This window comes from Scyliorhinus torazame, chromosome 2 (assembly GCF_047496885.1).
Source record: "Scyliorhinus torazame isolate Kashiwa2021f chromosome 2, sScyTor2.1, whole genome shotgun sequence".
Classification (NCBI taxonomy): Eukaryota; Metazoa; Chordata; class Chondrichthyes; order Carcharhiniformes; family Scyliorhinidae; genus Scyliorhinus; species Scyliorhinus torazame.
In genome coordinates, this window is record NC_092708.1 from 390,858,269 (window position 1) to 390,884,526 (window position 26,258).

The 26,258-nt window shown below is 47.0% G+C and overlaps 1 protein-coding gene and 1 long non-coding RNA gene across 5 annotated transcripts in view; one reads left to right on the forward strand and one right to left on the reverse strand.

Annotated features, from left to right (window-relative positions):
- dicer1 (dicer 1, ribonuclease type III) overlaps nucleotides 1-19,067 on the reverse strand; it is a 178,682-nt gene extending 159,615 nt beyond the window's left edge. For 2 of the 4 annotated variants that reach the window (XM_072494192.1, XM_072494186.1), the window contains exon 1: nucleotides 18,915-19,067. The gene's annotated coding sequence lies outside the window, so the exon portion shown is untranslated. The remainder of the gene's footprint in view (nucleotides 1-18,914) is intronic. The other 2 variants (XM_072494193.1, XM_072494196.1) reach the window with 2 other exon arrangements.
- LOC140405773 (uncharacterized) overlaps nucleotides 18,913-26,258 on the forward strand; it is a 29,071-nt gene continuing 21,725 nt past the window's right edge. The window contains exon 1 of the long non-coding RNA XR_011938754.1: nucleotides 18,913-19,062. This is a non-coding gene — a long non-coding RNA (uncharacterized lncRNA). The remainder of the gene's footprint in view (nucleotides 19,063-26,258) is intronic.

Below are 26,258 nucleotides of genomic sequence, written 5' to 3' on the forward strand. Positions count from 1 at the left end.
TCTTGCAGCCGACCCCAAACCCAGATGTGATTCTTCTTCAACAGAAGGCGCAACGGGGCCAGCATGGCTGGCAGCTTGGGGAGAAACTTCCCGTATTAATTTACAAGGCTGAGAAAAGAACAAAGACCCGGAGCATTCGTCTGGGCAGGGGCCTGTTGGATTGCACACACCTTCTCCGCGACAGAATTCAAACATTTGCAGTCCACTCGATAACCAAGGTAGTTCATGTTCTTCGCCTGAAAGATGCACTTTGTGCGATGTAAATGGACATTCCTCCTCAAGTGCTTAAGCACAGCCTCCAAATTATCCAAATGCTCTTGCTCCGAAACTCCCGTAATCGAGACATCATCTAAATAAGCAGCAACCCTCGCAAGATACTCGCCGTGACGCGTTGAAAAATAGCACAGGCAGAGAACACTCCAAAAGGCAACCATGTATACTCATACAGGCCAATGTGCTTACTGATAGTAAAACACATGGTCGGGACGCAGGGTCCAACTTCAGCTGCAGATGGGCATGACTCATATCCAACTTTGAGAACGAGAGTCCGCCTGCGAGCTTTGCGTAGAAATCTTTCTGTGCAGGGCATGGGGGTATAGGTCTACCCGGGAAGCTGTATTTCCAGTTAGTTTATAGTCGCCGCATAAGCGAACTATGTTATCTGGCTTCATTACCAGTACAACCGCACTGCCCAGTTAGCGAAACAGACAGTCCTGATAAATGCCGAGGGACTCCAAACAAGTGACGCCCACTTCTACTTTCTCGAGCAAGGCAGAAGGCACTGGGACTGCCGGGAAATAGCACAGCGTAGCTTCCGGGTCAACCTGAACATGGGCTACGGCCTCGTTTATGTTCCCCAAACCAGGCTGGAATACATCTGGGTATCTCCTTAGTACTTCAGTCAAAACACTAGAACCCATTTGAAGAAGGTGCTGCCATTGCAGCCGCAAATGGCGCAAGCAGTCCCGACCTGACTGGGCCCGTGGTGTCGCACCACGATGAGCAGGAAACGCTCCACCTGGCGTCCATAAGCGACAGGGGTCATTGTAATCCCAGCAATGTCCACTGGAGAACGTTCTCTTCAGGGAGGAACTTCTGGCGGCCACTGACGTGAGTCATTACGGCGCACCTCCCAAGCTACGGGGGGGGGGTACGGGGAGACACATTTGGATGGAAGGGTTTATGCCATTTCCTGTAGCTCCTGCACTCCCCGTTCTCTCTGTTGAAAAATCAATATTGGTTCGGTCCTGGGTGGCCGCGTTGTTGATGCCACAAACCAACGGACTCATAATATCTCTGACAAAATGTCACCATATTCACAGTACTCTGGAATCCCGCGAAGCCTGAATAAGAACTCAGGAAGGGATTCTCCAGGAGTCCTCTCTGCGGTGTTAAATCGGTAACATTGGACTATCACGGAGGGGGTTGGGTTAAAATGTTGCCCCACCAAAGTGACAAGCTCATCAAACATTTAACTGTCAGGTGCGGCTGGGAATACAAGGTTGCTCATCACCCCAAACGCATGTACACCATGGGCAGTTAGCAAAATGACCACCTGGTGTTCGTTTTCAGTGATGTTATTGCCCAGAAATAGTAACGATTCTTTATGCGTACTGGTTTCAACTCACCAGCACTGCACCAAATACATCCAAACATCTGTAAAGACACATGGTGCAACAGAAATAAAACCTCCCCACCTGTATCCATCAAAAGTCCAAGGTGGCTTCAGCAGTGTAGACAGCAACCCAACTTTATAATCCTTGTTGCCAGTTGTGATGGCCACGGGTTTATAGAGTTCAACACGGGTTTGTAGAATCAAACAAAAAATAACTTCATTTACAACAAAATGCACACAGTAGCAGTGGCTCACTACTGCTTCCTTCTCTAGCCGGTACTACACTGGCCAGCTCTATTTATATAGCAGCAACTATTACTGATTGCCCCCCACCCCCTTTTTGGGAGAGTTCGTATTCACCAAGAGTCATTGGGTAACCAATTGTCCCCAGCCAATAGGATCCAGGAACAGTCACCCAGTCCAAAGATGTGCAGGTTGGTGGATTGGCCATGCTAAATTGCCCCTTGTCTAAAATGTTAGGTGGAGTTACTGGGTTATGGGGATAGGGAGGGGTGGGCCTCAATAGGGTGTCTTTCGGAGAGTAGGTGCAGACTCGATGGGCCGAATGGCCTCCTTCTACACTGTAGGGATTCTACACTCCTCACTTGAAGAGTAGTTATTCTTATTAAAACTCTATCCCCATGATCAAAACTTCTTGGTTTCAATGTCTATTCATGGCGAGCAACTTTGTTTTGTTGTGGCTCTACAATGGTAGAAGAGTCAGGCTCTAGGAGCAAATCAAATTTGGTTCTCAACTTCTTTTTTAAACACAAAATTGCCAGTGGGTTTTGGGTTGTTGCAGGAGCGTTGTTTCTGCAGCATTTAAGAAATTTGTTTACTCTATCAGCTAACGGACCTTCGTCCTTTGATGCTTTAATGAAATTCTTCCATGACTGCACCAATCTCTCTGCCAATCCATTGGTAGAAGGATAATGCACAGTTTTTATATTGATGCCAGTCTCTAAGGTAATCCACAAATTACTTTGACATGAACATGAGCGCTAACTAATGGTTGCAGATTACCAAACCTTGCAAATACTTTGGTCAGTCGTTCTTGATTTGATTTATTGTCACATGTACCGAAGTACAGTGAAAAGTATTTTTTCTGCGGGCGAGGGACCGTATACAGTAGACAAAGAGAATAATCAACAGAGAACATTGACAAATGGTACATTGACAAACAATGATTGGTTACAGTGGGGCCAAACAAAGCAAATACATGAGCAAGAGCAGCATAGGGCGTTGTGAATAGTGTTCTTACAGCATAGGGCGTTGTGAATAGTGTTCTTACAGGGAACAGATCAGTCCGAGGGAGAGTCGTTGAGGAGTCTTGTAGCTGTGGAGAAGAAGCTGTTCCTATGGCTGGATGTGCAGGTCTTCAGACTTCTGTACCTTCTGCCTGATGGAAGGGTCTGGAAGAAGGTAATGCCTGGATGGGAGGGGTCTCTGATAATGCTATCTGCCTTCCTGAGGCAGGGGGTGGTGGAGACAGAATCAATGTGGGAGTGGGCTGAGTTCACCACACACTGCAGTTTCTTGCGATCTTGGACCGAGCAGTGCCATACCAGGCTGTGATGCAGCCGGATATCACACATCTACAGACGTTTGAGAGAGTCGATGCAGACATTTCTTTAGCTTCCGTAGGAAGTAGAGATGTTGTTGGGCTTTCTTGACTGTTGCATCAACGTGAGTGGACTAGGACAGACTGTTGGTGATGGTGACCCCCAGGAACCTAAAGCTATCGATCATCTCCACTTCAGAGCCATTAATGCAGATGGGAGAGTGTTGTGCTACGCTTCCTGACGTTGATGATCAGTTCCTTGGTCTTTCCGACATTTGAGAGAGGTTGTTTTCGGTACCATGCAACCAAGTGATCCATCTCCCTCCTGTAGTCTGATTCGTCGTTGTTTGGGATACGGACCACCACAGTCGTATCATCCACAAACATATAGATTGAGTTGGAGTTAAATCTTGCCATACAGTCATGTGCGTGTCGGGAGTACAGTAGAGGACTGAGCACACATCCTTGCGGGGCCCAGTGGGACTAATGTGGAGGAGGTGCTGTTGCCTATCCTGACAGATTGCGGTCTGTTGGTGAGGAAGTCAAGGATCCAGTTGCACAGGGTCAAGTCCAAGATTGCAAAGTTTGGTTATTAGTCTTGTCGGGATAATGGTGTTGAAGGTGGAGCTGTAGTCGATGAACAGCAGTCTTACATAGCTGTCCTTGTTGTCGAGGTGTTCGAGTGTTGATTGTAGAGCCAGGGAGATAGCATCTGCTGTGGACCGGTTGCGGTGATAGGCAAAACTGCAGTAGATCGAGACCGTCTGGGAAGCTCGCAGTGATTTGTCTCATGACCAGCCGCTCGAAGCATTTCTGATAACAGACGTCAGGGCCACCGATTGGTAGTCATTGAGGCAGGCTACCCTGTTCTTCTTTGGTACTGGTATTATGGTGGTCTTCCTTGAAAGAGGTGGGGACCTCAGAGCAGAGGAGTGAGGTGTTGAAGATATATGCGAATAAACTCGCCAGCTGGTCTGCGCAGACTTGGAGTGCTCGTCCAGGGCCCATCGCTTTCCACGGATTCACTTTCAAGAAGGCAGCTCTTACCTCTTGAGGCTGTAATAGTGGGTATGGGTGTGCCCAGGGCTGTTGGGGGCAGGTGGCACTGATGCATTGGCTGACTGCTCAAAGCGGGAATAGAACTTGTTCCGATCGTCAGGTAGGGATGCTCCAGCCCCAGATATTCTGTCTGGCCTTGCTTTATAGCCTGTGATCTTGTGTAGGCCCTGCCATAATCGTCGTTGGTTAGTGTCGTTGGCCTGGGAACTCCCGTTTGATGCGGTATTGTCTTTTTGCATCCCTGATGGCTTTCCATACGTCGTACCTGGATTTCTTACATAGGTCAGGGTCGTCAGACTTGGAACGCCTCCGTCCGGGACTCCTGCAGGGAGTGAACCCTTTGGTTGAGCCAGGGTTTCCGATTGGGGAATACCCGTATTGTCTTCTTTGGTACACAGTCCTTGACACACTTACTGATGAAGTCTGTGACGGTGGTTGCGTACTCGTTCAGGTTACTTGCCGCAGTCTTGAATATGGACCAGTCCACAGACTTCAAGCAGTCGCGGAGAATGTCCTCAGATTCTTCGGACCAGCACTGCACGGTTTTCTTGACTGGCCCGCACACTTGAGTTGCTCTTTGTAAGCCAGAAGTAGGAATACCGACATGTGGTCGGATTTGCCAAAGTGTGGTCGGGGAATGGAGCGGTAGGCACCTTTGATGCTCGTGTAGCAGTGATCCAGGGTGTTTGTACCTCCGGTGGGGCAGGAGATATGTTGATGGAGTTTGGGTAGGGCCTTCCTGAGGTTGGTCTGGTTGAAATCTCCAGCCACGATTGTCAGGGCTTCGGGGTGATTTGTTTCTTGGTTGTTGATGGTAGTTGTTTATGGTGGTATGTAGTTCGTCAACTGCTACGTACGATTGTTCAATTGTTTTTTCAATAGTCATCAACTTCTTCATCATTATTTCAGACCACTTGGAATGTGCGGCCACCAGGATGAGAAACATGATTCAATTGGTTCCACAAAATCAGTATGCATTCTCTGCCACAGTTGTTTTGGTCAATCCCAAGGGTGAAGTGGTTGAAGAGGTGAAGTATTTCATATCCTAACACGAGACTAATACTGATCTACTCTTCCTTCAATCTGTGAATCTAGTCCTGATCATCAAAATAACTCCTTGGGAGTTCACCCGTACGATTCCTGGATGTCCTTCACGGAGCTGATCCTCAAACATGGAGGAATGATAAACCTGATCCCCCATAGAAGTACTCCATTTTGTACCATTAATTCAGGTTCCCTTGTTCGGTACGGCTCAAATTCCAGATTCCTCCTCCATTTATCCTGCGGTATATCTTTCAAAATCATGTCAATGACCTCCCCCATCACTGGATCTTACCGTGTGTCGTTGCAATCCAGACACAGCAATAGGTACACTACCCAACTGAAAAAGTACACATAGGTGATTTGGCTTTGTCCTGAATTTGTAGATGTGATAAAAACATTGGAATTCACATGTTGTGTCAGTCTTCTGTATAATTACGATCCCAAACCAGACCCCAACAGTTGCTAGGATACTGGACAGAAGCCCCAATAGTTTATTTTAATTTTGTAAGACTGTGAGGAAAGGATCCATGGCTCCAGGAGTGACTTCACACAAAATAGGGATGATATATTAAAACAAACTTTATTGTTAACACAGTATTAAAATATCTTTAACATCACCCCAGAAAATAGCTTACAATTTCCCCTTAAACAATGCTAATCAATAGTGACACAGTAACCCTTAACAGCCATCTTTACTTCCACTCAAACAACAAAGCCATCTCAGGTCCCAATCCACTTTTAAATACAGTTAGCAGACTCAGGAATACTTCTATAAAAAGATGTCTTGGATACTCCACTTTAAGAGAGATCTTTTGAAGCTGCTTGAAAGAAAAGGACCTGACACTGTCAGAATAATGCAGAATCTCTGACTGCATTCTTCAGAAACCATCTCAGCTTACCTTTCGGCTAAAAATCAACCCTGAAAAAAACCTCAATACTTGACTATTTCAATCCCTAGCTCCTCACATCAACTACATAATCTTACTAAGCTGAACATAATGTCCCTATTCACTTACTCCCCAGGGAACCCTCTTAATCCAAATAGCCCAAACCTCTGGTTCCAAAAAGCTCAGCTGTCTTACAAACCAGGATTTTAAAACATGACTAGAGTCACACACTGTCCCAGGCGTTTGACCCTTACTGCACCAAACACAGATAATTCTATATATTCCTCTATTCATCACTGTATTTAATCTCATAACTGTGCGTTGATAAGGGACCATCGCTGCAAACTCACAGCTAGAGACAGTATTCCTTCATATGGATCAAAATCGTTGTTAAAGGCCTGTGGTCCGTTAACAAGATAAACATCTTTCATACAGTTTGCAATAAAATCATTTGATTCCAAAAATTAAAATCGAGGCTCTTTTCCAATTGACTATAATTCGGACCAACGTTCTCAAAGCGAAAGTTATTGGTCTTTCATCTCAATTTCACATTACATGAGACACAACTGCACCCACTCCAAGAGGGCAATGAGTCACATATGAGGTAATTTTAACTTCATGTTGAAATGAAGACTTCTGATTTCTTCAGCACCTTTTTGACTTCATTATATGCCTCTTTTACCCAAGTCCATTGAATTTGCCTCAATTTGCACCATGACCGCGGGTGACTGCGTGAAGTTTGCATGTTTTTCCCATCTGCATGGGTTTTCTCCAGGTGCTCAGATTTCCCCCCACAGTCCAAAGATGTGCAGGTGTTAGGCGGATTGGCCATTCTAAATTGCACCTTCTTTCCCGGGATGTGCAGGTTAGGTTATGGGAATGGTGGGGCTGTAGATCTAGGCAAGGGTGCTCTTTTGGAAGGTCGGTACAGACTCGATAGGCCGAATGGCTGCTTCTATGCTGTAGGGATTCTATGATTACCCTTCAGTGGAATCACCTCTTTTGTGCACGTTCTCAAGATTATATCAGATGGCTTTAATGGTACGTTCTTGAGCTGCTGTTGATATAAATGGCTCCTGTATCTAATCAATTTTCTGTTCCCATTCAGCTTTGGATAGACCCAAAATCCAGCACTGTAGCTTGGTTAGCACTATGGCTTCACAACACCAGGTCCCAGATTCGATTCCCAGCTTGGGTCACTGTCTGTGCGGATTCTGCACATTCTCACTGTGTCAGCGTGGGTTTCCTCCGGGTGCTCCGGTTTCCTCCCACAAGTCCCGAAAGATGTGCTATTAGGTAATTTGGATATTTTGAATTCTCCCTCTGTGTACCCAAACAGGCGCCGGAATATGGCCACTAGGGGCTTTTCACAGTAACTTCATTGCAGTGTTAATGTAAGCCTACTTGTGGCAATAAAGATTATTAAATTAAAATCCATATATTGCCTTGCATCAACAGTACACCGAGTTCCTTGATCTCACTAGGCTTTGCGATCTGGAAATTTTCACTGACATAGACCTGGTATGTGGATTTGGATACGTTCCACCGTTTACCCACGTTTGAGGTTTGAATGACCCAGTAATACTGTCGATGCACTGGCTGAAAAAAATGTTTTTCTTTTCCCAACTCCAACTCGCCGAAAGCTCCCAGAGTCACAGTTGAGTTAAACAAATTAAGGAACGGTCCAGAGTGCTTTCTATCAATTTTAAAATGAATGTACATCCTTAGCAAAGGCTGAAAACCTGTTTCCAACGGTCAGATAACCATACTTCAATCGATGGTGGAGTGGTCTTCTGAAAATTCAACCCTCGTCTCAAGGTCCAGGTCTGAATTGTTTCTTCTGACTATTTTTACTGGGAACAGCTCCACGCTCCCAGAATGCTTTGATCCACTGCAATTCGCATACCGTCACAACTGGTCCACAGTAGACGACATCTTCCTGGCCCTACACTCGCCGCCGGAGCATCTTGACAACAAGGACTCCTACGTCACAGTCTATTCATTGACCGTGGCAGCAAGGTAGCACAGTGGTTAGCACATTTGCTTCACAGCTCCAGGGTCCCAGGTTCAATTCCCAGCTTGGGTCACTGTCTGTGCGGAGTCTGCATGTTCTCCCTGTGTCTGCATGGGTTTCCTCCCACAGTCCAAAGGTGTGCAGGTTAGGTAGATTGACCGTGCTAAATTGCAACTTAGTGGGGTTACTGGGTTACGGGGATAGGGTGGAGGTTTGGGCTTATGTAGAGTGCTCTTTCCAAGAGCCGGTGCAGACTTGATGGGACAAATAGCCTCCTTCTGCACTGTAACTTCTATGATTCTATGACTACAGCTCCGTCTTCAACACCATAATCCCAGCCAAGCTCATATCCAAACTCCAAAACCTTGTACTTTGTTCCTCACTCTGCAACTGGATCGACTTCCTGACCCATAAACCACCACCAGTAAGGTTAAGCATCAACACCTTCTCCACAACCCGCAAAGCTGCGGACTTAGCCCCTATTATACTCCCTATACACACACAACTGCGTGGCAAAATTTGATTCCAACTCTATCTACAAGTTTGCTGATGACATTACCGCAGTGGGACGGATCTCAAACAATGATGAGTCAGAGTGCAGGAGGGAGATAGAGAACCTAGTGGCGTGGTGTAATGGCAAGAATCTCTCCCTCAACGCCAGCAAAACTAAGAAGCTGGTCATCGACTTCAGGAAGCGAAATATTGTACACATCCCTGTCTGCATCAATGGTGCCGAGGTGGAGATTATTGACAGCTTCAAATTCCCAGGTCTGCACATCACCAACAATCTGTCCTGGTCCACCCATGTCGATGCTACGACCAAGAAAGCACAACAGCGCCTATACTTCCTCAGGAAACGAAGCAAATTCGGCATGTCCACATTGACTCTTGCCAATTTTTATAAATGTACCATAGAAAGCATCCTATCTGGCTGCATCAGAGCCTGGTATGGCAACTGCACGCGGCCCAAGACTGTAAGAAATTACAGAGTCGCAAACACAGCCAAATGCATCATGTGAACCTGCCTCCCATCCATTGACGCTGTCTATGTCTTCCGCTGCCTCGGGACAGCGGGCAGCATAATCAAAGACCCCTCCAATCCAGGGTATTCTCTCTTCCAACCTCTTCTATCAGGAAGGAGATACAAAAGTCTGAGAACACGCACTATAAGATTCCAAAACAGCTTCTTCCCCCGCTGCTACCAAACTTATGGACTGAACTGATCTCTCTATGCATCTTCTCTACTGTGCAGCCCTACACTCCATATGTTTCACCCAATGTCTATGTATTTGCATGTGTATCTATTGTAAGTCCAATGTTTTTCATGTATGGTACGGTCTGACTGGACTGTACACAGAACAATACTTTTCACTGTAACTCGGTATACCTGACACTAAATCAAAATCTAAAACCGTCCTCGTCGCCAGCTTTGCCTTCACTGTGATATTTTAATGGTTCTGCTCTTCTTCACAGCAGAAACAAATGATGAAAAGGTTGCGACACCACAGGTTACTTAATCAGATAGTCAGAATTTATTAGAGGTGTTGCTTGCTTACTGTCCAAGGTAAAGGAGGGGGAACATCCTCCCAAGTGCCTATGGTGGTGTCACCACGTAATCATGTGACACACTACACAGAGATGCATTGGTTTACAATATATAACAAGGCAGTAAGAGCAGGATAGATTCCCGGTCAACCATATGTTGGAATGAAATTGGAGCCTCTACTATCACTAACCATAGCTCCAGGCTACAACATGCATGTCAAGTGCATGTTGCCACAGCAACTCAGACTCCTTGTGGGAGCCGGTTGGCTCAGTTGGCTATATCAGATTGGTGTGAACAATACGGGGTTCCATCCCTGTTCCAGCTGGGATGAATTCAAGTCCAGTTTCCTTGCCTTTCCCTGGTGGAGATCATGGTGCTGTAGGTTGAACACGCCTTCAGGCAGACAATCGAATAAGAGAAACTGATTTTAAGTAAGAGCAACCTAATTAAACGGATCAGTATCAAAAACAAATTTTAACTTCATAGTGAGGCACTAAAAGAGTGCTTCAATAGAAGGAGCAAACACAATATCAAAACCAAAATTAATTCAGCTTTAGGAACAATGGTGCAATCCGGTTTAACAATTACTTTTGGGTTTTTGCTCAAAACCAGTATTAAAGCTTCAAATCACATTGGAACGGGACAGTACTTTCCCAAATGAATGTATCTCTCCCCTTTCAATAATTTGCAGCAAGATTCTTTCTATACATTCACATCTTATATTCCTTCCTTAAAACTTTTCAAGCACGATTTGCCACCTTCAAAAAATATCAAAAGGTTTTTTCAGGGACTGAACAAACAAATCGAGAAAATTTTAGTCCACTGTTTCACAATATCAAATTTACAGCTATAGGGTGAAAGCAACTCTACACAACCAACCTCGGAAATGAAAATAGCTTAACCATTTTGAATGGCTTACTGAGTGAGGGTTGAATGCAATTCTTGCGTTTTCCACCAAGAAAGCATGTTTAAACTATTTACTCCTACCATGTATTCTGCGGAACAACCATCCCATCCTAGTTTAGGGAACTGCTTTGCAAGGTCAACCTGGCCAATTATCGCAAAGTAATCAATCACAGCTCACATCTGCAGTCAGCTTAGTACTACCTAAATCCCACCTTCAGCCATAATTAGATGGTGTCCCTGGCATTGTGCAAAGCTGCTGAGCCTCAGATGAGAGGTCAGTACCAGGGCCAAAGAGGGAGTTGCTGCTACATGCACTATTCAGTCACTTCTATCGCTTTTATAAAGCAGCTTAGACACCTGCAAAACTAATGCTTCCACACTGCATTTGACGACGCAATCATTTACACCTCTGATTCCAGACAAACATCCAATTTCACTAATGGAGAATGTCCTGTGAAATCAAAAGAATTAAAAAGCAGGAGACTGGTCACTTTTGGGCCTTCCTCCAGCAGTCCTCCTGGACCAACGTTTGCAACCTTCCAATTCTTAGCAACTGGTCTGGAATCTTAGAAATTCTGGAAGAGGAAAATGAATGCAACCATGATCTCTGCAGCAACTTCGCAAAAACCCTTGGATGCAGGTCAACAGGTTCAGGGGTTTTGTGGCCAACTTAGTCCATTAATTTCTCCAGTACTATTTCTTTATTTACACTGGTTTTCTTAAGTTCATCATTCTCATTACACTTTACCCCAATTCCCAGAAGACTTTTGTGTCTCCTAAGGTGAAGAATGTCTTTGCCATTTCTTTATTCCCCATTATAATTTTACCTGCCTCAATTGGGCCCACATTAACTTTCACTGATCTCTTCCTATGTCTATATCTATGGAAATACTTACAATTTGTTTTATGTTTCTGGCTAGTCTACTTTTGCATTCTCTTTTCCCTTTCCTTATTAATTTCTTGGTCCTCCTTTGATGAATTCTAGAATTCTCCCACCCCTCAGGCTTACTACTCTTTTTTTGGCAACATTATAAGCTTCTTCCTTTAGACTAATGGCTTTAGCTCTTTTTTGTTAGCCATACTGGAATACATTTTAAGGCTTTTGCTACTGCAAATCATATATTAATTGTTTACATCCGAGTTAATCCTAGTCTACCTTCATATCTTTTAATGTAGTTTCCCAGTCTACCTTGGCTATCTTGCCGTTCATACCTACATAGTTTGCTTGGCTTAGATTTAAGATGCTAGCTTCAGATTTAAATCTTTTCCAAACTCAATATAAAATTCTATCAAACTGTGGTCATTCTTCCCGAAAGGTCCCTTTACCATGAGGTTCTTAACCTGCACTCAGTGCACAACAGGAGGTCCCAAAACAACCTTTGCCCAAATCAGATTGCGCACATACAATGAATCTTAAAGACACATAGATGTGAAAAAGCCGGCTGTACACAAAAAAACAGAAGTTAGAGAGAGCATTGATAGCGAAAGCACAGAATGTACTCGTGCTGGGGGCTTCAATGTCCATCACAAAAGAGTGGCTTTGTAGCACCATACTGACTGAGCTGGCCAAGTCCTGAAGGACAGAGTTGTGAGGCTAGGTCTGCGTCACATGGTGAAGGAATTACGAGGAAAAATCTACTTGATCTGGTCTTTACCAATCTACCTATCGCAGATGCAGCTGTCCATGGCAGTGTTGGTAGGAGTGACCGAGACGATGTCCTATCTTCACAGAGGATAGCCCCCATCATGTTGTGTGGCGCTACCACTGTGTTGTGATATAGATTTTGAATAGATCTTGCAATTCCAAACTGTATACCAATGAGGTGCTATCAGCGCCATCAGCAGAATTGTATACAAATAAAATGTATAATCTCATGGCCCAGCATATCCCACATCCCAGCATTTGATTAAATCTTTTGAGCATGTGACCAGGTTGTGACCAGGTGTGTAGATGAGAGTAGTGTAGTTGATGTAGTTTACATGGATTTCAGCAAAGCCTTTGACAAGGTCCCACATGGGAGACACATATTATGAAGGCAAATGCACATGAGATACAGGGTAACTTGATAACGTGGATTCAAAATTGGCTCAGCAGGATGGCAGATGGCTGCTTTAGTGACTGGAAGCCAATGTCCAGCGGCGTTCCACAGGGATCTGTGCTGGGTCCTCTATTGTTCGTTATTTATATAAATGACATGGATGTCTATTTGGGGGTAGGATCAGTAAGTTTGCGGATGACACAAAGATTGGCCTGGTGGTTAACATTGAGGCTGAGTGCCTTGTGTTACAGGAAGACATTGACAGGATGGGCATATGGGCAGAAAAGTGGCTGATGGATTTTAACCCTGAAAAGTGTGATGTGATACACTTTAGAAGTAATGTGACAAGGAAGTATTCAATGAATGGCCTGACACTGGAAAATTCCGAAGAACAAAGGAACCTTGATATGTTTGACTATAGATCTCAGAAGGTAGAAGGGCAGGTTATTAGGGTGGTGAAAAAGGCATATAGGTACTTGCCTTTATCAATCATGGCATAGATTACAAAAGTTGGGAGGTCATGTTGGATTGTAGAGCATTTTGGTGAGACCACAGCTGAAGCACTGTGTGCAATTCTGGTCGCCACATTATAGGAAGGATGTGATTGCGCTGGAGTGGGACCAAAGCATATATGTAGGCAATGCTGGCTGTAGATATCTATGACAGGTTCTAAAGCACTACAGTTGATGGCAAATGGTACAGGCATGGAAACGTTGGTCCACAAGTCATGTCGGAAAGTTTTAGCATCTTGCCATGTGTTCATAGCTCACGTGCATGTACAGGCCTTTCCAAGGAGCAAGTTACCTTTAATATTAGCTTGGTTTTGTTAAATGTTTTTCAAGGTATTCTTTACACACCAGCCAAAATACCACTACTTTTCAGTGCATGCGAAGAGCATGAAAAACAAAAAATCGAATTGCCAGAAATCTGTCATTTGTCTCAGACGGCAAACACAGCCAACTTACAAACAACAAACTTTCTTCTACAAGTACATTATGTCACCAGATGTTACCAGCACCACTTTAATCGTTTCCAATGCCACTGCTTCAAAATGCTTAATCAATAATGTCTTAGTAAGTTTAGATCTCAGGACAATAGGCAACAGTCAACATTAGGAGAATCCTCTCCCAATTATGCAAGGACATCTTTGGAGCTTAACCAGCTAAAACCACAGATTACTAACTACTGGAATACAGGTAAATTATGTGCATTTTGTTCAGCTGTGACTACCTTATCCAGTCCTTGTAGATATGTTTGGGAAGAATCTTAGCTCCAGTGACATCATTGATCATGTTATGGGTATTTCGAAACAGAACAATATCAGCAGCAACATTTTAGGAATTTGAAAAGATTACAGAACCAGAGACTAAATTCCAATTAATACAATGGAAAACTTCGTTTTATATAGCATATTACTTTATGTTTTATATAGCATATTACTTCTTAAGAAACATCTGAAACATTACACATATAATGAATAATTTTCAAATGCAGTCACTATTATGCTGGTAAATATGGAAACTATTTTGCTTATGGCAAGAACTCTCAGGAGAAAAGACAATCAGTTAATCTGTTTCTGGCAATTATGGCTGAAGGAGAGAGTTTAGCCAGAATGAAAGCTTAATTTTTCTTCCTCCTCAGAATCTTCAATATCCAACTGAACTATGGGCAGGCAATCTTAGTTTAACATTACATCCAGAGAAGATCAACTCCAACAATTCAGCCCTCTGTCAGCACTCTGGAGTGTACAATATGTGCTCAAGTCCTGGATTTGGAACACGTTGTTATTTCAGTAAATGAAGATGATGGAAAACCAACCAATTTACAATACTCTAAATCATTCTTTCATGAATGCTTGAATTGGGGTAGAAGATATCAGATTAACTATGCAAGTTCTACATAAATTTGAATTTCTACCAATGAATTTCCTAGTGAGGAATTAGTTATCCCTGTTCCTCATTCCATCTGCAAAATATATTTTAACTGCTCATATTGATCCAATCACAGGTGACCAAGAATAATGACTTAGTCACTGTAGATGTAAATTATTGGAACTTAAATAGATTATTCCACCAGCAGATACACAGTTCTTCAGGTCATACATTCTAAAACTTTAAAAACAGCTTGAGTATTGACTTATCAGGGAATCCATTAATCAATTTTTGCGTCAAACTGCTTTAGTCCAACAACACACATCCCTGATGTGTTTTGTAGTCCTGGGGTGATGGTGGAGAAGGATGCACAAGGAAAGGAGTTTTGGGGTATTGGGGAGGACAGTAATGGTGGAGGTGGCTGTAGAGAAATGGAAAAGGCCATGACGAGATTTAAAACAAGGTAAATAGGAAGTGGTACAAGCCAAAAAACGGCCAGCGGGACTTGGATGAGTAGCTGTTTCAGATCAGTTGGGGGGGGGGGGGGCGGCGGCTTGGAGATGATAGATCACCAATAGGTCATCAGAACAGTCAAGCGTGGAGGTAAAGATTGAAGAATTGTGATTTCAGCTGTAGATGGGTAGAAGCAGGGGCACTGACAGGAATTGTTCGAGGTAGAAGCAGGTAGTTTGAGTGGATAGGATATGGGATTGTAAGCTGAACTCAGGGTCAATATTGATAGGGGCTGTTCAGCACAGGGCTAAATCGCTGGCTTTGAAAGCAGACCAAGGCAGGCCAGCAGCACGGTTCAATTCCCGTAACAGCCTCCCCGAACAGGCGCTGGATTGTGACGACTAGGGGCTTTTCACAGTAACTTCATTTGATGCCTACCTGTGACAATAAGCGATTTATTTCATTTCATTTTCATACGATTGAGTGTCGGTAAACAATTATTAATAACCGAGAAAGAAATATGTGCAAATATATGAAAAAAATTAAACTAGGAGGAAAATGAGCAAATATAGCAAAAGAAAAAATATAAAGAAGAAATAGTCTGAAAGTTGGCAGCACCTCACACTGGGAGTACTTGACTAAAATCCCAGCGACATCTCTGAAGCGATACCAGCAGAGTAAGCAGATAAACTACCCAGGTTGAAATTGAGAGTGAAAAAGAGAAAGATAGTAACTCATAGATAATCATAGAATTTAGTGCAGGAGGCTGCCATTTGGCCCATCGAGTCTACACCGGCTCTTGGAAAGAGCACCCCACTTAAGCCCACACTTTCAGCCTATCCGTGTAACTCCACCGAATCTTTTTGGACACTAAGGGTAATTTATCATGGCCAATCCATGTAACCAGCACATCTTTGGCCTGTGGGAGGAAACCGGAACACCCGGAGGAAACCAATGCAGACATGGGGAGAACATTCAGACTCCGCACAGACTGTGACCCAAGCCGGGAATCGAACCTGGGGCCCTGGAGCTGTGAAGTAACTGTGCTAACCACGGTGCTACCGTGCTGCCCCATACAAGAGTAGTTATTCTGCTTGTAAATTCTGTATGCCCAGTTTTGGGCATTCAGTTGATTTAATACATTGCCTCCATCTGTACTCCTCACTGATTTCAACACCACTGATGCAAAATAAATCAGACAATGCAGAGAATTCCTTAGCTACTATCAAATATTAAATGCCTGATGTTAACGGTTTTGAGGCAAAAATAGAACTGGATCGACACTGCTGACATTCTGTTATGAAGCAGGTGTTCTTGCAGCTGACTACACAGGTATTCTGTTAATTACTCAATCATTGAGGAAAGTATGACAAGTTTTACAGACATAGTTAAAGATGCCATAGTAGATACAGTCAACAACTTGCATTTGTATAAGAACACTAACAGAGCAAGTGGCACTTCACTGATGAGTTATCAGACAACAAATTGACACTGAGCTGCAAAAAGTGTGTGGGGCAGGTGACCAAAAGCTTGGTTAGGAGCAATACAAGAGTGAAAAGAGAGACTAAAGCTAATTAGTTATCTCTACATGCCTGATGGAAGTTTTTTTTAAAAAATCTTGCTTCCTCTGTGTTGAGGCAAGAAAAGGAGCAAGGTAAATACTGACCAAGGTATTTTGGACACTATAGGCAATTTAGCATGGCCAACCCACCTAACCAGCACATCTTTGGACTGTGGGAGGAAACCAGAGCACCAGGAGGAAACCATCGCAGACACTTGAAACTCTAGTGTACACGAATGTATGACTAGTCATGGGCAAGAACTGCTTGACCACAATTGTCAATAGACAGTCGCCATTAACAGCGAACAATTCTGGTCTTTTATACATTCTCATTTCCTTCATTTCACATCAGTCGCCATGTTTTGAACTGTGTAGCAGCACAAGTTGACAATTTCCTCTAAAGAGCCCTGTCCATCTCCCGGTCCCCTAATAAACTCCTTAAAACTCCTACCCCATTGACCGAGCTTTTGGTTACCTACCCCAACATCCCACATAGCTCTGCTCAAAAACATAGAAAATAGGTACAGGAGTAGGCCATTCGAGCCTGCACCACCATTCAATATGATCATGGCTTATCCTGCAAATTAAGTATCCCACTCCTGCTTTCTCTCTATACCCTTTGATTCCTTTGGCCGCAAAGGCCACTTCCAGCCCCGATAGATCCTATTTTCACTGTTGGGGGAAGGGGGAAGAGATGTGATTCACACATGGAGGGAACAGGAACCGGACAAGGGCTAATTGATCTCAGTACTGAGTTCAAACAGACTCCGCAAGGTCCGTCACTCAGTGTTAAAACTTTGTCAGATGCTGCTTCTGTCGAGTACCTGAAGATGCTTTACTCCACTGAGGGGTTCTATATAGACAGAAGTCATTTTTGCTGAGAAAATGCTAGCCAAGGAGGTGCCAAACCCTCAGAAAAGTGGGGAGGGGGTAGGAAATTGGATAAGAACCAACGAGAATAGGGTACAACCTGCTCATGAGGACATGGAAGAGGCTGTTACCCCATGTTTTATTTTAGGAGAAGAGGATGTTACCAGAGAGAGGAAATCTCCTGAAACCAAAGCCGACCAATTGAATGTCAAGGAGCTGTCTGGATCAGCAGCAAGCTGCAGCTCTCACACAGCAGGCTGCCTGGGAGGGTGCATTTTAACGTAGGCCCCGAGCCAGTAGTTGCTGTCCAACAATCCCGACCCCCTCCTTACAGGCGGCACATGTCCCGCACATTTATGAAGTGGCGATCCCACCCGCCCGCAACTCTAAACGCGCGGGGGCCCAGAGATAGGGGGAGACAAGGCTCGGTCCTTTCCCCAGTAACCACTCCCCCGAAGCCCCAGCACTGAGGCCGCGCGGCCTCGCTGCGGGGCCTGAGGCCCAGCCAGAGGCGCCCACCATTACAGCCCACAACAAAACACACGACGGCCGCCCGCCCGAGCAGACACGGGCAAAAGGCAAGGCCCCGGCGCGAAGCTGCCAGTCAGGCCTCCCGGGCAGCGGCTTCACCCGGCCCCCGCCAGTTGGTACAAAAACATTAATGAAAGACAAGTGAGGGAAGGTGGGTGTTTAATTAAAGAAGAAGCGTGGGGGGGGGGGGGGGGGGGCTGCAGCCCGCGGGCGGGCCGAACATTCCAGCAAAGCGGAGCCGTTGGCCAGCTCGCGCGGGCTGGCGGGTGAGTGGCCGGCTCGCGCGGGCTGGCGGGCGGCGCGCGGGTGAGTGGCCGGCTCGCGCGGGCTGGCGGGTGGCGCGCGGGTGAGTGGCCGGCTCGCGCGGGCTGGCGGGTGGTGCTGGCGGCGCGCGGGTGAGTGGCCGGCTCGCGCGGGCTGGCGCGCGGGTGAGTGGCCGGCTGGCGGGTGGCGCGCGGGTGAGTGGCCGGCTCGCGCGGGCTGGCGGGTGGTGCTGGCGGCGCGCGGGTGAGTGGCCGGCTCGCGCGGGCTGGCGCGCGGGTGAGTGGCCGGCTGGCGGGTGGCGCGCGGGTGAGTGGCCGGCTGGCGGGTGGCGCGCGGGTGAGTGGCCGGGTGGCGCGCGGGTGAGTGGCCGGCTCGCGCGGGCTGGCGCGCGGGTGAGTGGCCGGCTCACGCGGGCTGGCGGGTGGTGCTGGCGGCGCGCGGGTGAGTGGCCGGCTCGCGCGGGCTGGCGCGCGGGTGAGTGGCCGGGTGGCGCGCGGGTGAGTGGCCGGCTCACGCGGGCTGGCGGTTGGTGCTGGCGGCGCGCGGGTGAGTGGCCGGCTCACGCGGGCTGGCGGTTGGTGCTGGCGGGCGGCGCGCGGGGACAGAGCGCGCGAGGCGCAGCCCTCCGACCCCATCAATTAGCAGCAGTTAGTTCACCGACAGAGAAAGCGCCTCGACGGAAGTGAAGCTTACCCCCGGCTGTAACGCAGCATTGAGTGTGTTTGTTGTTGTGGTGAGGAGAAGGAGGTAGAGTTCGGGAGGAGGAGGAGGATGGCGTCGGTTTCCAGTTTCCCCCCCCCTCGCCGCCGCTTGCCCGCTCGGTGACCGGCTCCCCTTCCAGGTAACTTGTTGTTTTTTTCTTCTTCTCTATCCTCCCTCCATCTCTTTATCTCCTGTTTCGCGGCTTTTCCCCCCTCTCCTTAAAAAATAAAATCCTTGGCTCTTCTTGGCTGGCTGCGGAGCTGCGCGCGCACTCAATGAGACGGTCCTCCCCATTGGTCCAGGGTTGGGGTTAAAGGACGGGGCTGGCGGCCTATGGGGTGGCTGGTTGGGGCGGGGTGCCAGTGAGCGCCTCCGGGCTCGGGCCGCTGAGCCCAGCCGCGCGGCGGATAGAGCATATGCACAGGCTGCCATCTTGGATATCAGCCCGTCAGCCATTCCTCTGCAAACCACGTGTCCGTGCAAAAACACCCTCTTCGCACCTCGCCTTCCGTCTCGCTTAGTTTACTCGGCCCGCCTCCGCGTCGCCAGGATCCGGATTCCAGTCTCGCTTGAGTTCAAAAATCCAGGTTGACATTCTGGTGTCCAGTGCACGGCTGCAATTTGAATGGACCCTCCCCAAGGTGGATCGTTGGCACCATTTTGAAGCAGAGCAGGGGTGATGCCCGCAGCGCCATGGCTGATATGTAATCCGCATTCAACATGGCACAACAGAAATCTGGCCATTGTCACATTGCTGCTTCTGGAGCTTGCTGTATGCAGATTGGCTGACTCATTTCCGACATTACACCAGAGACTGTGCTTCAAAAGTACAGATAAAAGGTCAAAGGCCACCAATACACCTGATCACTAAGTCTACTTACTGCCCCCTCTTTTTTTTATTCATTTACGGGATGTGGGCGTCGCTGGTTCGGCCAGCATTTATTGCCCATCCCTCGGTGCCCTTCAGAAGGTGGTGATGAGCTGCCTTAAACCACTGCAGTCCTTGAGGGGAGGAGGTGAGTTACTTGCCGTAGAATTTCTAGCCTTTGACCTCGGGGCTGTTTAGCACATGGCTAAATCGCTGGCTTTGAAAGCAGACCAAGGCAGGCCAGCAGCACGGTTCGATTCCCGTAACAGCCTCCCTGAACAGGTGCCGGAATGTGGCGACTAGGGGCTTTTCACAGTAACTTCATTTGAAGCCTATTTGTGACAATAAGAGATTTTCATTTTCATTTCTTTGACCTGTCCTGGTAGCCACAGTATGAATGTGACTAGTCCAGTTCAGTTTCTGATCAATGGTAATTCCCAGGATGTTGATTGTGGGGGATTCAGCAATGGTAATGCCATTGAATGTCAGAGGCGGTGGTTTGATCCTCTCTTGTAGGAGATGGTCATTGCCTGGCACTTGTGTGGCGCGAGTGTAACTTGCCAGGATATTGTCCAGGTCTTGCTGCATTTGGACATGGACTGCTTCATTATCTAAGTAGTCGCGAATGGTGCTGATCATTTTGTAGTCATCTGCGTACTTCCCCACTTCTGACCTTATGATGGAAGGGAGGTCATTGATGAAGCAGCTGAAGATGGTTGGGCCTAGGACACTACCCTGAGGAACTCCTGCAGTGATGTCCTTGAGTTGAGATGATTGACCTCCAAACACCATTACCATCTTCCTTTGTGCCAGGCTTGACTCCAACCAGTGGAGAATTTTCTCCCTGATTCCCATTGACTCCAGTTTAGATAGGGCTCCTTGATGCCATACTCGGTCAAATGCTTGAGTAGACTGATAGTTCGGTAATTGGCTAGGTTGGATTTGTCCTGTTCTTTTGTGTGCGGGACACACCTTGGGGAGGTGGTGGCATAATGGTATTGTTGCTGGACTAGTAATCCAGGTCCCCAGATTATTAGCCTGGGGAACCTGGGTTCGAATCTCACCACAGCAGGTGATGGAATTTAAACTCAAAAGAATATCTGCAATTAAGCCTAATGATAACCATTGTCATAAAAACCCATCTGGTTCACTTATGTCCTTTTAGGGGCGTAAATATGCCATCCTTCCTAGTCTGGCCTACATGTGACTCGACCCATAGCAATGTGGTTGATTCTTAAAATGTCCTCTGAAATGACCTAGCAAGCCACTCAGTTAACCGCTACGAAAACACAAAAAGGAACGAAACCGGACGGACACCAGGCACCAAAAATGACAACTGCAAACCCAGCCCTGTCGACCTTGCAAACTCCTTACGAACATCTGGGGACTTGTGCCAAAGGTGGGATGCTGTCTCACAGACTAGTAATGCAACAGCCTGACATTGTCTGTAAGGTAAGATTGTGTGAGTATGACTATGTCCCAGCACTATTATCACTATTCCTGGGTATGTCCTGTCTCACCGGCAGGACAGACTGAGCAGAGGTGGAGGCACAGTGGTACACAGTCGGCAGGGAGTTGCCCTGAGAGGCCTCAACATTGAATCTGGACCCCATGAAGTCTCATGACTTCAGGTGAAACAGGGCAAGGAAACCTGCTGATTACCACGTACCGGCCACCATCAACTGATGAATCAGTATTCTTCCATGTAGAATACCACTTAGAGGAAGCATGAGGTTGGCAAGGACACAGAGTATGCTCTGGGTGGTGGACTTCAATGTTGTGGCACGGTAACACACAGTGGTTAGCACTGCTGCCTCACAGCACCAGGGACATGGGTTCGATTCCCGGCTTGGATCACTGTGCGTAGTCTGGAAAACTGTGCGGGAAAACTGGCGCCGACCACTCTGCCGAAAGTGAGGAATTCTCCAATTTCTTGGGGGCTATGTTGATGCTGGAGTGGTTGGCGCCACTCCAGCCGGCGGCAAACGGCCGGCGCGAGTTCGGGCATATGCAGAACGGCCGGCGTGATCTCGTGCATGCATGGACCGACCGCCGTATTTCAGCGCATGTGTGGGGGTTCCCTTCTCCGCGCTGCCCTACAGGGGCCTGGCGCGGAGGAAAGAAGCCCCCCCCCCCACGGAACCAGCCCGCCTGCAGATCGGGGTGCCCCGATCACGGGCCAGGCCACTTCATTGCAGCCTCAATGTAAGCCTAATTATTATTATTAGTACCACCACAGTTTGAGCTGGCCGTGTCCTAAAGGACATAACTGCTAGACTGGGACTGCAGCAGGTGTTGAGGGAATGAACACGGGGGGAAACATTCTTATCCTCATCAATCTGACTGTTGCAGATGCATCTGTCCATGACAGATCTATAGAAATGACCACCGCACAGTCCTTGTGGAGACAAAGTCTCATCTTCACATTGAGGATACCCTCCATCGTGTTCTGTGGCACTACCACCGTGATAAATAGACTTCGAACAGATCTAGCAACTCAAAACTGGGCATCATCGAGACGCTGTGGGCCATCAGCAGCAACAGAATTGTATTCAGCAACAATCTGCAACCTCCTGGCTCGGCATATCCCTCACTCTACCACCAAGCCAGGAGATCAACCCTGGTTCAGTGAAGAGTACAGGAGAGCATGCGAAGAGCAACATAAGGCTTACCAAAACATGAGGTTTCGACCTGGTGAAGCTACAACACATGACTACTTGTGTACCCCACTGTTACCAGACTCCTAAATGACCCTCTTATGGACTGACTACTGTATGCTTCATCCGATGCCAGTGCTTATGTAGTTACATTGTATATGTTGTGTTGCCCTATTATGTATTTTCTTTTATTCCCTTTTCTTCTCATGTACTTAATGATCTGTGGAGCTGCTCGCAGAAAAATACTTTTCACTGTACCTCGGTACACGTGACAATAAACAAACAAATCCAAATCCAAACAGCAAAAGCAGCAAGTTAAGTGATTCCACAATGAACGCATCAGATCTAAGCTCTGCAGTCTTGCCGTATCCAGCTTTGAATGGTAGTGGACAATTAAACAACTCACTGGAGGAGGAGGCTCCACAAATATCCCCATCCTCAATGATGGAGGAGCCCAGCACATCTGTGCAAAAGGTGAGGCTGAGGCATTCGCAACAACCTTCAGCCAGAAGTGCCAAATGGAGATTCATCTTGGTCTCCTCCGGAGGTCACCAGCATCACAGATTCAGTCTTCTGCCAATACGATTCACTCCAAGTGATGTCAAGAAATAGCTGAAGGCAATAGATATTCCAAAGGCTATGGAGCCTGACAATATTCCAGCAATAATACTGAAGACTTGTCCTCCAACTTGTCGCACCCCTAGTCAAACTGTTCCAGTACAGCTACAACACTGGCATCTACCTGGCAATGTGGAAAATTGCCCAGGTGTGTCCTGTACACAAGAAGCAGAACAAATGCAACCCAGCCTATTACCACCCTATCAGTCTACGCTCCATCATCAGCAAAGTGATGGAAGGAGTCATCAACAGTGCTATCAAGTTAACCTCACGGATGCTCATTTTGGGTTCCGTCAGCGTCACTCAGCATCTGATCTCATTAGAACCTTGGGTCGAACATGGACAAAAGAGCTGAATGCTAGAGTGAGGTGAGAGTGATTGCCCTTGACATCAAGGCAGCATTTGACCGAGTATGGCATCAAGGAACCTTAGCTAAATTGGAGTCAATAGGAATAAGGCAGAGAACTCTTTGCTGGTTGGAGTCATATCTGGCACAAAGGAAAATAGTTGTGGTTGGAGGTCAATCATCTCAGCTCCAGGACATCACTGCACTACCTCAAGGTAGTGTCCTAGGCCGAACCGTCTTCAGCTGCTTCATCAACGACCTTCCTTCCATCATAAGGTCAGAAGTAGGGATGTTTGCGGATGACTGCACAACGTTCAGCAAGATTTGTGACTCGTCAGATAATGAGGCAGTCCATGTCCAAATGCAGCAAGACCTGGACAATATCCAGGCTTGGGCTGACAAGTGGCAAGTTACATTCCTGCCACACAAGTCCAGGCAATGATCATCTACAAGCGAGAATCTAACCACTGTCCCTTGACATTCAATGGCATTGTTGAATCCCTCACAATCAACACCCTGGGGGTTACCATTGATCAGAAACTGAACTGGACTAGACAAATTAATACTGTGGCTACCAGGGCGAGTCAAAGGCTAGGAATCCTATGGCGAGTAACTCGCCTCCTGACCCCCCAAAGCCTGTCCACCATCCACAAGTCAGGAGTATAATGAAGTATTCTCCACTTGCCTGGATGAGTGCAGCTCCAACAACACTCAATAAGCCCGACACCATCCAGGACAAAGCAGCCTGCTTGATTTCTCCCCCTTCCACAAACATTCAAACCCTCCACCACCGAGACAGTGTGTACCATCTGCAACATGCATCGCAGTAACTCACCAAGATTCCTTAGGCAGCACCCTCCAAACCCACAGCCACTACCATCTAGAAGGACAAGAGGAGGTGATACCTGGGAAATCCACCACCTGGAGGTTCCCCTCCAAGTCACTCACCACCCTGACTTGGAAATGTATCGCCGTTCCTTCACTGTCGCTGGGGCAACATCCTGGAACTCCCTCCCTAACAGTACAGTGGGTGCACCTACACCACAGGGACTGCAGCGGTTCAAGAAGGCAACTCACCACCATCTTCTGAAAGGCAACTATGGATGGCAGTAAATGCTAGCCTAACCAGCACCCGCATCCTGGAAATTAATTTTTAAAAATTGTTTGATCCTGTGCTTACTCAGCTCATCCGCTAATGAACCTCTCACCTTTGTCGTTGTTACCTCTGCATTGAATGCAACTATTCCAATGCTGACCTGGCCAGTCTACCGCTTCCCACACACCGCTGCTGCCCACTACATAAACACAAGCTCATCCTTGTATCTTAACTCGCAACAACTTGTTCACCCATTACCCCTACGCTCACTGGCGCAGACAAAATGGGCTGAATGGCCTCTTTCTGTGCCATAATATTTCTGTGGATTACTGACCCCCCATTGACTCCCATTCCAGCAGCACCTCAATTTTGGAATTCTTTTACTTGTTTTCAAAATCCTCCATGGCCTTGCCTTTCCCCATTACTGCAGCCCTAATTCTGGCCTCTTGGACCCCCACCCCCATTTTAAACCTCTACAATAATTAAAACCTAAATCTTTGTCAAAGCTTTTGGTCATCTGTCCCATCTTCTCCTCTGTGGTTCAGTGTCAAACTTTACATAGAGTAGATAGAATTTACAGTGCAGAAGGAGGCCACTCGGCCCATCGAGTCTGTACCGGCGCTTGGAAAGAGCACACCATTTAAGCCCACACTTCCACCCTATCCCTGTAGCCTCATAATCCAGTAATCACACCCAACCTTTTTCGACACTAAGGGCAATTTATCATGGCCAATCTACCTAACCTGCACACCGTCAGACTGTGGGGGGAAACCGGAGCACCCGGAGGAAGCCCACGCAGCCACGGGGAGAATGTGCAGACTCTGCACAGACAGTGACCCAAGCTGGGAATCGAACCTGGGACCCTGGAGTTGTGAAGCAACTGTGCTAACCAATGTGCTACAGTACTGCTTGATAATACTGGAAATACTCAGCTGGTCTGGCAGCATCTGGGGAGAGAGAAACAGATAATGTTTCTGTGACCTTTCATTAGAACCAGGAAACGTTAGAAAAGTAAGCTTCAAGAATGGAGGGCAAAAGGGACGTTCTGTGAAGCATGGAGAAGAGGAGAGATTAAATGCCGAAAGGTTTTGCAGTGCAAGGCCAAAGGGAGTTCCTTCCTCCCCTTCTGCAGCCTCTATATTTGCACAGCCTCAAGGTAAAGGATCATTCATTTCAAAGAAAATTTTCACTCAGAGGATAGTGAATGTTTGAAATTGTCCTGACAGTTGTGGATGCTCTAATTGTTGAGGCGGAGACAGACAGATTGTAAATCTCTCAGCTTTGGTCGGCAATCGCTCCAGCAGCCAAGGTTCAGGATCGTCAAACCCTGCAACATTTGGACTCCGCGCTCTCTCGGAACATGGCAATGTTCACCTTCCTTTGGAGGATTAAGTCTGCCTCCGTAAGGAGTCAACTTTGGGTATTGATGTCTTGGAGTCCACAGACGAAACGGACCTCCAAGAATTCGGACAGTGCAGCCCCGAACTCACAAGCGATGGCGAGCGTCCTCAAGCGCGCCAAAAAGTCACCATTTGATTCTCCTTGGGCCTGCAATGCCAGGTGGAACCGGAACCGGCGGATCATTATCGGGGCTGCGGGTTAAGGCGTACCTTGACCAGGGCCACCAACGTGGCGAAAAGCTTGGAGGCCGGTCTGTCCGGATGCGAGAGATTCTTGATGAACGCAGAGGTAGATCCCCTACTGCTGCCAGCAGGATAACGGTCTGCCTTTCATCCCCCAAAATTCCGTT